The following is a 10,791-nucleotide window of genomic DNA, read 5'->3' on the forward strand; positions in this document are numbered from 1 at the left end:
GCGGCCTTTCCTCCCTGGGGTACGTCCTGGCCGGCCTCAGCGCCCAGCAGAGGCCCGGGGACTGAGCCCTGCACCGGCACTGGCTGGGAGGCCTCCCCTGGCCACCCGGAGCCGAAATCCCTGGGAGCAGGGGCCACAGTCCAGGAGCGGGCAGGAGGGGCGGGCCAAGTGCACTCACTGGCTTCCTGGCGATGAGCGCTCTGCTGATTGGCCAGCACCACCGCCTGTCTGGATCTGCCTGGGCACTGGCCTGGGGTGGCTCCCTTTGATGATGTCAGCCCCGCCCCCAGTCTGGTTTCTTTGGGGTAAAGGTCTTATTTTCCAGCCTCCTGCAGTGGACAGGATGCACCCCCCACACCCTCTCTCCCCCTCCCCCCTGGACCAGCCCCTCCCTCTCCTTCCTGCAGGCCGAGCTTCCCAGGGGACAGGTGCGCTGCCACCCGGGGGGGGGGGGGGGCAAAGTGGCTCTTCATGGAAGTAGGGAGGCCACCAGGGCACGCAGGGACATCTCTGTGTGTCCCAGCTTGGCGGTGCTGGGGAGGCGGGTGCAGGGGTGCCCCGCGGGCACAGGCCGGGGCAGCCGCCCACAGCGCAGGGGGTCTAGCCGCGGGACTTGGTGCTGCCCCGGGAGGGAGCCCAGCGTGGCTCTCGGGCTCCACGTGCTGAAGGCGGTGCCTCGTGTGGCCCCTCTGGGGCTAACAACGGCAGCGTTTCCACCTCTAGCAAAAACCGGCCATGGGTGCTTTAGGAAGACGCGGGAGAGGCAGAATTGAAACGTGGGCAGAAACGGCGCATGTGCCTGCGAAGAGAGCCGGCAGGGGACAGTTACGGCCGGTGAGGGCCCTGCTGCCGTGGGGTGGCTGTGCAGCTCTCCCCGCCCCCCACCTTGGAGCTGGGGCTTTCCCGTGGATACAGGCTTCAGGGCGAGCCCAGGGCACGCAGGCAGACGGGCTCAGCACGTGCCAGGGCCCTGGGGACTCTGCTATAGGGGGAAGCCAGGCCACCGCCACAAAGTGGCAAACTGCTGGGGTCTCAATGCCTGGGACTCGGAGGACATGGACCAGAAACACCCTGCTCAGCTGTGTGAGCGCTGCAGACCTCCGGCCCTGGCCGCGCCCCCCAGCCACCAGGACTGAGTGACCCTCCTCGCGGGGCAGGGTTGGGGCAGTGCCGGGAGCTGCGCCTGGTGCCTGTCTCCCCCTGTGGACACTGGGGACGGCCGGAAGGAAGGGGCGCCCTCTGCAGACGTGTTGGCTTTGTCTGTAACCCCCGCCCTCGCCAGTCTCTCAGCAGCCTCTTGTACCAGGGACACAGGGGTGGGCTGGGGGCTGCGGGGCGTGGTACTGCTTTCTGCTTAGAAGCGAAGACCCCGAAGTGGAGCCCGGGGCCTGGGGCCCAGCGGCAGAGCAGCTGACGTCGTAGGAAGCGAGGGCCGACCCGCGGGGACCCAGGCTGCTGGGTCTGTGAAACTCTGTGGCCAGGGACGCCGGCTCCCGAGGTTCTTCCGGCTGGGACCTGCTTGTGGGCTGGGGGTGCCCAGGGCGGGGTCAGCAAAAGGGGCGAAAGCGGTGCCCGGCCTGCGGCAGGCGCTCGACGCTTGTTGGAGAAATGAGCACGTGGACCAGCGATGGCGAAGGCAATCGCGGCCGATGCCAGTCGCCGTGCAGATGGCGGCCAGAGGTAAAGCCAAAGCCGTTTTTGCAAAGTGACGGAAATCCCAAAAGCAGTGAGCAGGAAGAAGTCACATCCGTGCTAACGATGCAGGCAGGACCACCGCCCAGGGCTGCTCCTCTGGGTCGTGGGGGAGCCGCCACCCCCGCCCCCGCCCACACTGGCTCCGCCTCACTGGCAGCTCTTTGGTATCAGTGTTTTCAATCTGTGTTAGAACAAGCAGTGTCTTTGCTCAACATCGAGAACATGCAAGAGAAAAGTTAATAGGAGGTCGGGACGAGCAGGCGCTGCCTGTGACGCCAGCACCCGTATCAGAGCGCTGGTTCGAGTCCCAGCCACTTCTCTTCCGATCCAGCTCGCCTGGGAAAGCAGTGGAAGATGGCCTGAGCGCCTGGGCGCCTGCAGCCACGAAGGAGACCCAGAAGAAGCTCCTGGCTCCCGGCTTGAGCCTGGCCCAGCCCTAGCCATTGCGGCCATTTGGAGAGTGAACCAACAGGTGGAACATCTCTCTGTCACTCTATCTTTCAAATAAATAATAAATACATCTTTTTTTTTGTTACAGGCAGAATGGATAGTGAAAGAGAGACAGAGAGAAAGGTCTTCCTTTGCCGTTGGTTCACCCTCCAATAGCCGCCACAGCTGGCGCGCTGTGGCCAGCGCACCGCGCTGATCCGAAGCCAGGAGCCAGGTGCTTCTCCTGGTCTCCCGTGGGGTGCAGGGCCCAAGCACTTGGGCCATCCTCCACTGCACTCCCGGGCCACAGCAGAGAGCTGGCCTGGAAGAGGGGCAACCGGGAAAGAATCCGGCGCCCCAACCGGGACTAGAACCCGGTGTGCCGGCGCCGCTAGGCAGAGGATTAGCCTATTGAGCCGCGGCGCCGGCCATAAATACATCTTTTTAAAAGTTTTATTTATTTGAAAGGCGGAGTGACGGAGGGATTAGAGGCAGAGACACCAGCCCATGAAAGCAGGCGTGGTGCCTTCCCAGGGTGCACAGGTAAACCCCGCTCCCCGAAGACTCGCAGGGAGGCTGGAAAGAGTGGTGGTGGCCGCTCCAGGCTGAGCGTAGTGGACGGCTGGAGGCCCTCAGAGCTCTGGGAGCGAGAGCCTCCATCCACCGGTTCACGTCCCAGATGTCGGCAACGGCTGGGCTGGGCCAGGCCGTAGCCGGGAGCCCAGAGCCCCAGTTGAGTCCCAGGGACCGCAGCCCTGGAGCCGGCGCGGCAGCCTCCCAGGGTGTGCGTCAGCACGGAGCTGAGACCTCACCCGGGTGGAGGACGCGAGACGCGATCTCTCGCTGCGCACGGCGTCTCCAGCGTCCCCGCGGTGCTGGGTACAGCACAAAGGCCGCGTGTTGTGGTGACGTCCCAGTCCCCGGTTTCTTTTCCCGCTTGGCTTCTGCTGTTGTCTCTGAGCAGGCTTTGCCTGACCCTGAGCCACGGAGCTCCACCTGCGTCCTCTCATGGGAGCTCCAAATCGCAGCCCTCACATCTGGGTCTGGGGTGACACAGGACAGGGAGCGACCTTCATCCATGGGGACGTGGCGGCCGCTGTTCCAGCGTCATCCGCCGACAGGGACGGGCGGTCTGGAGCACTGGCCTTCGGGCCCCACTTGGCCACGTCGGAAAAGCTTTGTGGCTGGGACACTTCCCTACCCGGACACAAAGGGTCCCCCAGCCTATGCGGGGCTCCTCGCGTGGGGGGAACACCCACTCCTGTTGAAACTCAGTGTGTTCTCCCTGCGTGGCACAGGCACCCAGTGAACCCCACGCTGTGTCACAGGCACCTGGTGAACCCCGCGCTGTGTCACAGGCGCCCAGTGAACCCCACGCTGTGTCACAGGCACCCGGTGAACCCCGCGCTGTGTCACAGGCGCCCGGTGAACCCCACGCTGCGGCACAGGCGCCCGGTGAACCCCGTGCTGTGTCACAGGCACCCGGTGAACCCCGCGCTGTGTCACAGGTGCCCGGTGAACCCCACGCTGTGTCACAGGCACCTGCTCAGCCCCACGCTGTGTCACAGGCACCCGGTGAACCCCGCGCTGTGTCACAGGCACCTGGTGAACCCCGCGCTGTGTCACAGGCACCCGGTGAACCCCACGCTGTGTCACAGGCGCCCGGTGAACCCCACGCTGTGTCACAGGCGCCTGGTGAACCCCACGCTGTGTCACAGGCACCTGCTCAGCCCCACACTGTGTCACAGGCACCTGGTGAACCCCACACTGTGTAACAGGCACCCGGTGAACCCCGCGCTGTGTCACAGGCACCTGGTGAACCCCACGCTGTGTCACAGGCGCCCGGTGAACCCCACGCTGTGTCACAGGCACCTGGTGAACCCCACGCTGTGTCACAGGCACCTGCTCAGCCCCACGCTGTGTCACAGGCACCTGGTGAACCCCGCGCTGTGTCACAGGCACCCGGTGAACCCCACACTGTGTCACAGGCACCCGGTGAACCCCGCGCTGTGTCACAGGCGCCCGGTGAACCCCACGCTGTGTCACAGGCACCTGCTCAGCCCCACACTGTGTCTTCCTCTTGCCAGGTGGGTAAGGGCTGGTTCAGGCCCTTTCTCCGTGCAGAAGGGGCTGCGTCAGGCGCTGGATGGACCCCAGCCGTGGGGTCAGTGCCCGCCACTGCCCCACCGTGCTCCTCTGACCTCTGCGGGGTGGGGGGAACTGCTCTCTCCAGGGTCTGCTCGTGTGGCATTTCCTGGGCAACCCCGAGACCAGGATGCGGTGGGCGGAGCGGCTCTGACTGTCCTGGTGATGGGTGGCAGGAGGTGTCACTTGTGCGACAGACGGCTTCAGCTCATTCCTGGTTCTTCCGTTCCGTGGGTGCACGCGGGGCCTCAGCCCGGCGCCGTGGCTTTGCGGCAAGGGTGAAGTGGGCGGGGCCAGGTCCCCGTCTTTCTCTCTCTCGACACCGTGTCGGTTGTGCTGGGTCCTTGTGAGTCTGAGGATCAGCTTGGCAATCGCCGTGACAAGGACAAGAGCCAGCTTGGGCTGGGGTGGTGCTGGCTCGGCGTGTGCAGCCGTCTCGGAAGCACTGGCTCTCGGCAGCGCCGGCTCCCCACGCGTGAGAGCGGAGTAACCTGTTTATCGAGATGGTCGGCCCCAGCAGCGCTGGAGTCTTCAGGGCACGAGTCCTGCATCGCTTTGTTAAACTGCTGCCGAAGCATTTCATCCTTCTTGCTACTGTTACAAATGGGCTCTTTTCCTCTTCATTCCTTTTTTTTTTAAGACTTATTTATTTATTTGAAAGTCAGAGTTACAGAGAGAGAGAGAGAGAGAGAGAGAGAGATCAGTCTTCATCTGCTGGTTCACTCCCCAACTGGCCACAATGGCTGGAGCTGTGTTGATCCGAAGCCAGGAGCCAGGAGCCTCTTCCGGGTCTCCCACGTGGATATGGGAGCCCAAGGACTTGGGCCATCTTCTACTTCTTTCCCAGGCTATCGCCTAGGGCTGGATCAGAAGAGGAGCAGCCGGGACTCAAACCGGCACCCACGTGGGATTCTGGTACCGCGGGTGGAGGCTCAGCCCACTACGCCACAGCGCCGGCCTCTCCTGGGGTCGTTTCACACTTTCGTCTTGGAAAGCCTGGTTCCAGCGCACGAATCTGTTTGCACGGGTGATCAGAGCGTCTCCGGGCGTCTCGTGTTCTCCGCTGCAATTTCTCCTCGTGTTTTCTCGTTCTGCAGGCGCAGGCGCTGTGCCCCCCTGGGAGGATTTATTTATTTATTTGGAAGAGTTAGAGAGAGAGGGAGAGAGACAGAGACACAGAGGTCATCCCTCCGCTGGTTCACTCCCCAGGTGGCCACCACGGCCAGGGCTGGGCCAGGCAGACGCCGGGAGCCAGGAGCCTCCCCGGGCTCCGCTGTGGGCGCTGCCTCTCTGATAACGTCAGCCCGCAGAGCCACTTCTCCCCTCCAGACGCAGCCGCTGAAGCCTTCGTGGGGTGCTGTCAGGTGCAGCTCTTCCTGCCCGAGCCCCTCCCCCTTCTCTCCCTCACCCCCTCCACACTGTCAGACCAGGTACTGTGGCCGGAAGGTTCTCGGCTTTCTGCTAGCTCCTCCCTCAAGAAGTCTCTTGGGCGTCGCACGAGCCCTGTCGTTGGCGCTGGCAACTGGAGACCCAAGCAAGCCTTACCTAACCCTTCCCGGCCGCAGCGTGGAGGCTGGGCGAGGAGGGGCGAGGAGGGGCGGTGGGGGTGGAGGGTGTGCAGGGAGGGGTAGGTCCAAGAGCTGTCGGGGGTCGGTGGGACTTGGTAAAGCGTGCACTGTGCCGGGTCTTGCCTTGAACTTGGCTTCCCAGAGCCACAGGGAGCAGGCAGAGCGCCGAAGCCTCGATGAAGTGTTCACCCAGTCTCTCAGCGCTGCCTCTAACTCCCCCACCCCCCCGGGACCGGTGCTGCGGTGTAGCTGGTAAAGCCGCCGGCCTGCATCCCACATGGACACCGGTTCGAGTCCCAGCTGTTCTGCTTCTGATCCAGCTCCCTGCTAATGCGCCGGCACCCACGTGGGAGACCTGGAAGAAGCTCCTGGCTCCTGGCTTTGGCCTGGCCCAGCCCCAGCCATCTAACTGTTGGGGAGTGAACCAGTGGATGGAAGATGTGTGTGTGTATCTCCTTCACGCTAACTCTGCCTTTCAAATACATAAATAAATCTTAAAAAGAAAAAAACAACTTGTGGGCCTCCATGAGGTCGTGCCCCAGCAGGGGACAGATGGGGCTCCGAAGGTCCCGGTGCATCTTTTGGGAAGAGCCAGGACCGCCGCCCCTCAGCCCACTTGCCCTGCCTCAGAGGGGCGGTGGTCAGCCTAGTCACGTGGTCTTAGGCTGCTCGGCAGTGTGGGGCGTTGCCGCTGCCCCGGGACCTCGCTGGCAGCTCCGGTTTTGATCTGGGGGCTCCACGAGGCTGTCACCCCTGGGGTCCTGCACACAGCGAGTTCCGGGCGGGGCTGGGCCCCACGTGCAGGCCCTGCCCCCAGCTCATCGCCCCCAGCCAAGCTGCACGGGAACGGGGAACGGATACAGTGTCTCGGGCAGAGACCCCTGCGTCAGGGCGAAGGGTTCCGAACTCTGAGAGCAGGGTGGGGGTTGGAGACTAACCCAGGAGAGACCTCATAGAGACCCCTCCCGGGGGCAACTCTGCAGGGGGGGGGCGCCTGTGTGGCCCTTGCACTGCAGGAGGCGGTGAGGGGACTGAGACCCCTGGGGTCTAAAGTGACTTCTTTGGATGTGGGTGCCGCCAGGCACCGGTTCCTCCGTGCTGGGCCAGGCGTAGCGGCTGCACCGGTGCCTCCGATGCCCTGTGGTGGGGGCTGGGCCAGGGGCAGATGAGGGGAGACGACACAGAAGCAGGTAATGAGCCTGTGGTGGAAGGGCGAGGAGGGGCCAGAGCCAGGCCGCGGGTCAGGGGTAGGCCACAGGGGCCTCCGGGACGCGGCCCTGGGGCAGAGGTGTGGGGCTCCGGCTGCAGCAGGTGGAGCGAGGCAGGGGCTGGCCCCCAGGAGCCACCCCTGGGGTGCCCAGTTTCCACCCAGCAATGCCCCAGCCCTCCCGCCGGCCGCGGTTGGTGTCTGTGAGATGTAGCAGAGAAAACGTTGACTGCGATAGGGGTCAGGGTTCCAGGGTGGGGGCCCAGGCGGTGACCTGGCCACCTGACCTGGCCAGGCCCGTGGACACAGGGCGACGTGGCCAGGGGTGCAGCCGGCCCTGGCAGAATGCTCGGTGTGCAGAGCCCCAGGGGGGCAGGGCGGCGGGGCCCATGGCAGCTACCGAGCCGGGGCTGGCGGTGGGCAGGGGCCTGGCTCTGTGCTGGCCCCCCGGGGGGGTGGGGAGCTCCTGCCCCACGCTGAGACCCACGGGGCTGCACTGGGCCTGTAAACCCCTCACACTGCCCCTCCCTGCCTGCAGAGCAGCAAGGGCTCATGGGACATGGGCTCCACAGAGAGCGAGGGCTTCAAACCCCGCCTCCCCAGAATTGCATGCTGGGAACCCAGGGCGTGAGGTTTGCCCACTCCACGAGAGTGGCGGGCGTTGGGGGTGCAGCCCCAGGATTCTGGAGGCGCCCCCTCCCGGCAGGATGAGCCTGGGCCACTCACCCCCCACCACACACACACAGAAGTGCCGAGGGGCGGGCCTGGGGGCAGTAAGGATGGGCCGCCCACATCCTCTCTCCGAGCGGCCTGCTAATGTGCACCTGGGGAGCCGTGGGTGATGGCCCTGCCACCCACGTGGGAGACCCCGTGGTGCTCCTGGCTCCTGGCTTCCACCTGTCCAGGCCTGGCTATCGTGGGCATTTGTAGAGTGGATGAGTGGATGGGAGATACCTCTCTCTCTCTCTCTCTCTCTCTCCCTGTCTTTCAAATAAATAAATCTTTACGCATGAGTTTAGGGCCACGCCTGCATCACGCGGGAGCCTCAGGGTCGCTGTTTGCTGCGTCTGTCTCGGGGCCAGGAGCTGGAGCGCCAGGGCCTTTTTTCTTCTTTAGGAGCTGTTTTGTTTGTTTGAAATCCGCGTTGTTGGGACGAAGGGCAGGCTCTCGCTGAGCGAAGGCAGTGGAGGCCGCTGGCGGCCGGGGGCTCCTCGGGGCCTGGTGTCCTCACGCTGCCCACACGACCAGAGCCCGGGCGAGTCGGCGCCACTCCTCCGGGGGGGCGCGGGGGGGAGGTTCTGGGACCCGGGTGCATCCACAGCCCTGGAGGCGCTGTTACCACGCACAGCTCAGCAGGGGCCTAGAGCCGCCTCAGCGCACTGGGCCCCCTCCAGCTCCCTGCTGCCCCCCACCCCCGGAAGCAGCGGGTGATGGCTCACGGAGCTGGGTTCCTGCCACCCTCAGGGAGACCCGACGAGTTCCCGGCTCCCGACTTTGGCTCTGGTGGGCATCTGGGGGAGGGAACCGCAGAGGGAGGGCTCTCTTCCCTCCCCAACAAGTACATTTCCTGGTCTTCAGCCCCCACTGCGCAGGTGCCGAATGTTCAGCAGAAGGGCTGAGAGCCTGCGGGTCAGCAGGTGCCCCGGGAGGTGCTGACACGATGCGGCCGTGGCCCGGCCCTGGGGCAGCGCGGGTGCGAGGGTCAGTGAGGAGAGGCAGACTGGGCCCTGTCCTTGGGAGGCCGGTGGCAGGAAGCGTGGAACATGGACCCAGATCAGAAATAGCTCCAGGGGGCCGGCGCTGTGGGGCAGCAGGTAAAGCCACTGCCTGCTACACTGGCATCCCATACGGGCACCGGTTCAAGTCCCGGCTGCTCCTCTTCCGATCCAGCTCCCTGCTATGGCCTGGGAAAGCAGTAGAGGATGGCCCAAGTGCTTGGGGCCCTGCACCCACGTGGGAGACCCGGGGGAGCTCCTGGCTTCAGATCAGCACAGCTCTGGCCATTGTGGCCATCTGCGGGGTGAACCAGCGGATGGAAGACCTCTCTCTCTGTATCTCTCTGCCTCTCCTCTCTGTAACTCTGAATAAGTATTTTTTAAAACATAAAAGAAAAGCCTTCAGAAACAGGCCGTTAGCAGCGTCCCCACGAGCAGAACGGCCTGGGCCTGGACCCTGGCCGCGTGCCTGCTGCCTTTCCACTTCACAGGTGGGGGCCCGAGGCCCCGCAAGTCCAGTCGCCAGGCCTAGGCACGCACCGGCAGCCCCGGGAGCTGGGTGTGTTTCCGGAAGCACCGGGACCCGCGTGTCTGTAACACTCATTCCCCGTGGGCCGGCACAGATCACTCAGGTGCCCCCCACAGCCCTCCCCTGGCCCCCCCCGTTGATGCCCACAGGCGCTTTTCTGGGGGGAAAATGCAGATGAAATTTTCGTAGCATAAACTGGACCATTTCAAAGCTCACAGTTTGGTGGCATCAGCAGGTGGCACGGCCCCCACCGCGGCCATCGGCCCCAAGAGCCAACGCCGTCCCTACCAAGCTGACACGGCCCTCTCCGCCCGGCCCCCCGGCCCCGGGCTGGCAGCCACGGCTCGTCCGTCCATGCCTGTGGATGCCCCCGTCTCCCATAGATGGCACTGCACAGCGTGCGACCTGTCCGGCTCCCTGCGCTGTCCCGGGGTGCGTCCACGCGCAGCCTCTGTCCCTGCGGCCTCCTCACACTCCCGCCTGCTCCTTGCTGTCCCGGTGGACAGGGAAGCACCACCCGGCCGGACACTGGCGCCGGGGGCAGGGGCTCCGCCCTGCATCCTGCCGGCCCCAGGTGAGCGTCAGGCGCAGGAAACCACAAACGCATCGCAGATGTGGGGCCGGGGGAGGGGCCGGCGGTGCATCTGCCGGTGATTCGGCTTTTATAAACAGCTGTGTGTGGACGGTTATTATCCGTACATCAGCTTCCTCCCGAGACAGCCCGGGGCCGGCAGGATGCTTGGCCTCGCGTGGGGTGAGCAGTTTGCCCCGACAGCGGACCTGGACTCCCCCCAGTGCCAGCCCACGCTCCCGCCAAGGCCCGGCTCCACCTTCCTGGCTGAGGGGCAGACACGCACCGCCCGCTGTCCAGGCAGCGGCCAGGGCCTCCCTCCCCGCCCCGTCTCCTCCCCTGCTGGAACCCAGCTTGTCCTGGGAGCCCATTCAACCCCAGAGCCGCAGCAGCTGGGCAAGACGGCCCCCCTGGGCTCCCGGGGTGGGGGGCCTGGAGAGAGCCGAGCATCACCCCGGGCCTGGGGACCTGCAGGATTTTGGCAAATGTGGCACACGCCATCTCCCCGGGCCTCCGATGGGCCGCCGGTTCCGGCCAGTTGGGAGGCGCGACGCCCCCACGGACGACGGGAGGAAACCATTTATCACGCCGGAGTGATCTGGCTGCCGGCGTGTTTATGCGCAGGAAGGAAATGAACCCTTTCCACGTCCTGCAGGCGGCGTCTGGCCCGTCCGCCGTCGGTCCGCCAGCCGGGGGATTTTAAACAGCGAAGCCCGCGTTACTCTGTACCTGTTTTGTGTCTCCCGGAGCCTTGGGCTCCTCGCTCCCGGTGTCGCCTTTTACTGCCGTTTCCGCCTTTAGATAAACGCGGCTGTAAATTTATTTCTTGGCGGCACGAGCTTGGAAATGGGTCCCAGCCCCGTGGGCCAGCGTGGAGGGTCTCTCCTCGGTTGTGTCCGGGGCGGCCGCCCAGCACACCCGGCGCCCGTGGG

The sequence above is a fragment of the Oryctolagus cuniculus genome, chromosome 1 (genome assembly GCF_051225735.1).
Source record: "Oryctolagus cuniculus isolate XC-2025 breed Fujian yellow rabbit chromosome 1, ASM5122573v1, whole genome shotgun sequence".
Classification (NCBI taxonomy): Eukaryota; Metazoa; Chordata; class Mammalia; order Lagomorpha; family Leporidae; genus Oryctolagus; species Oryctolagus cuniculus.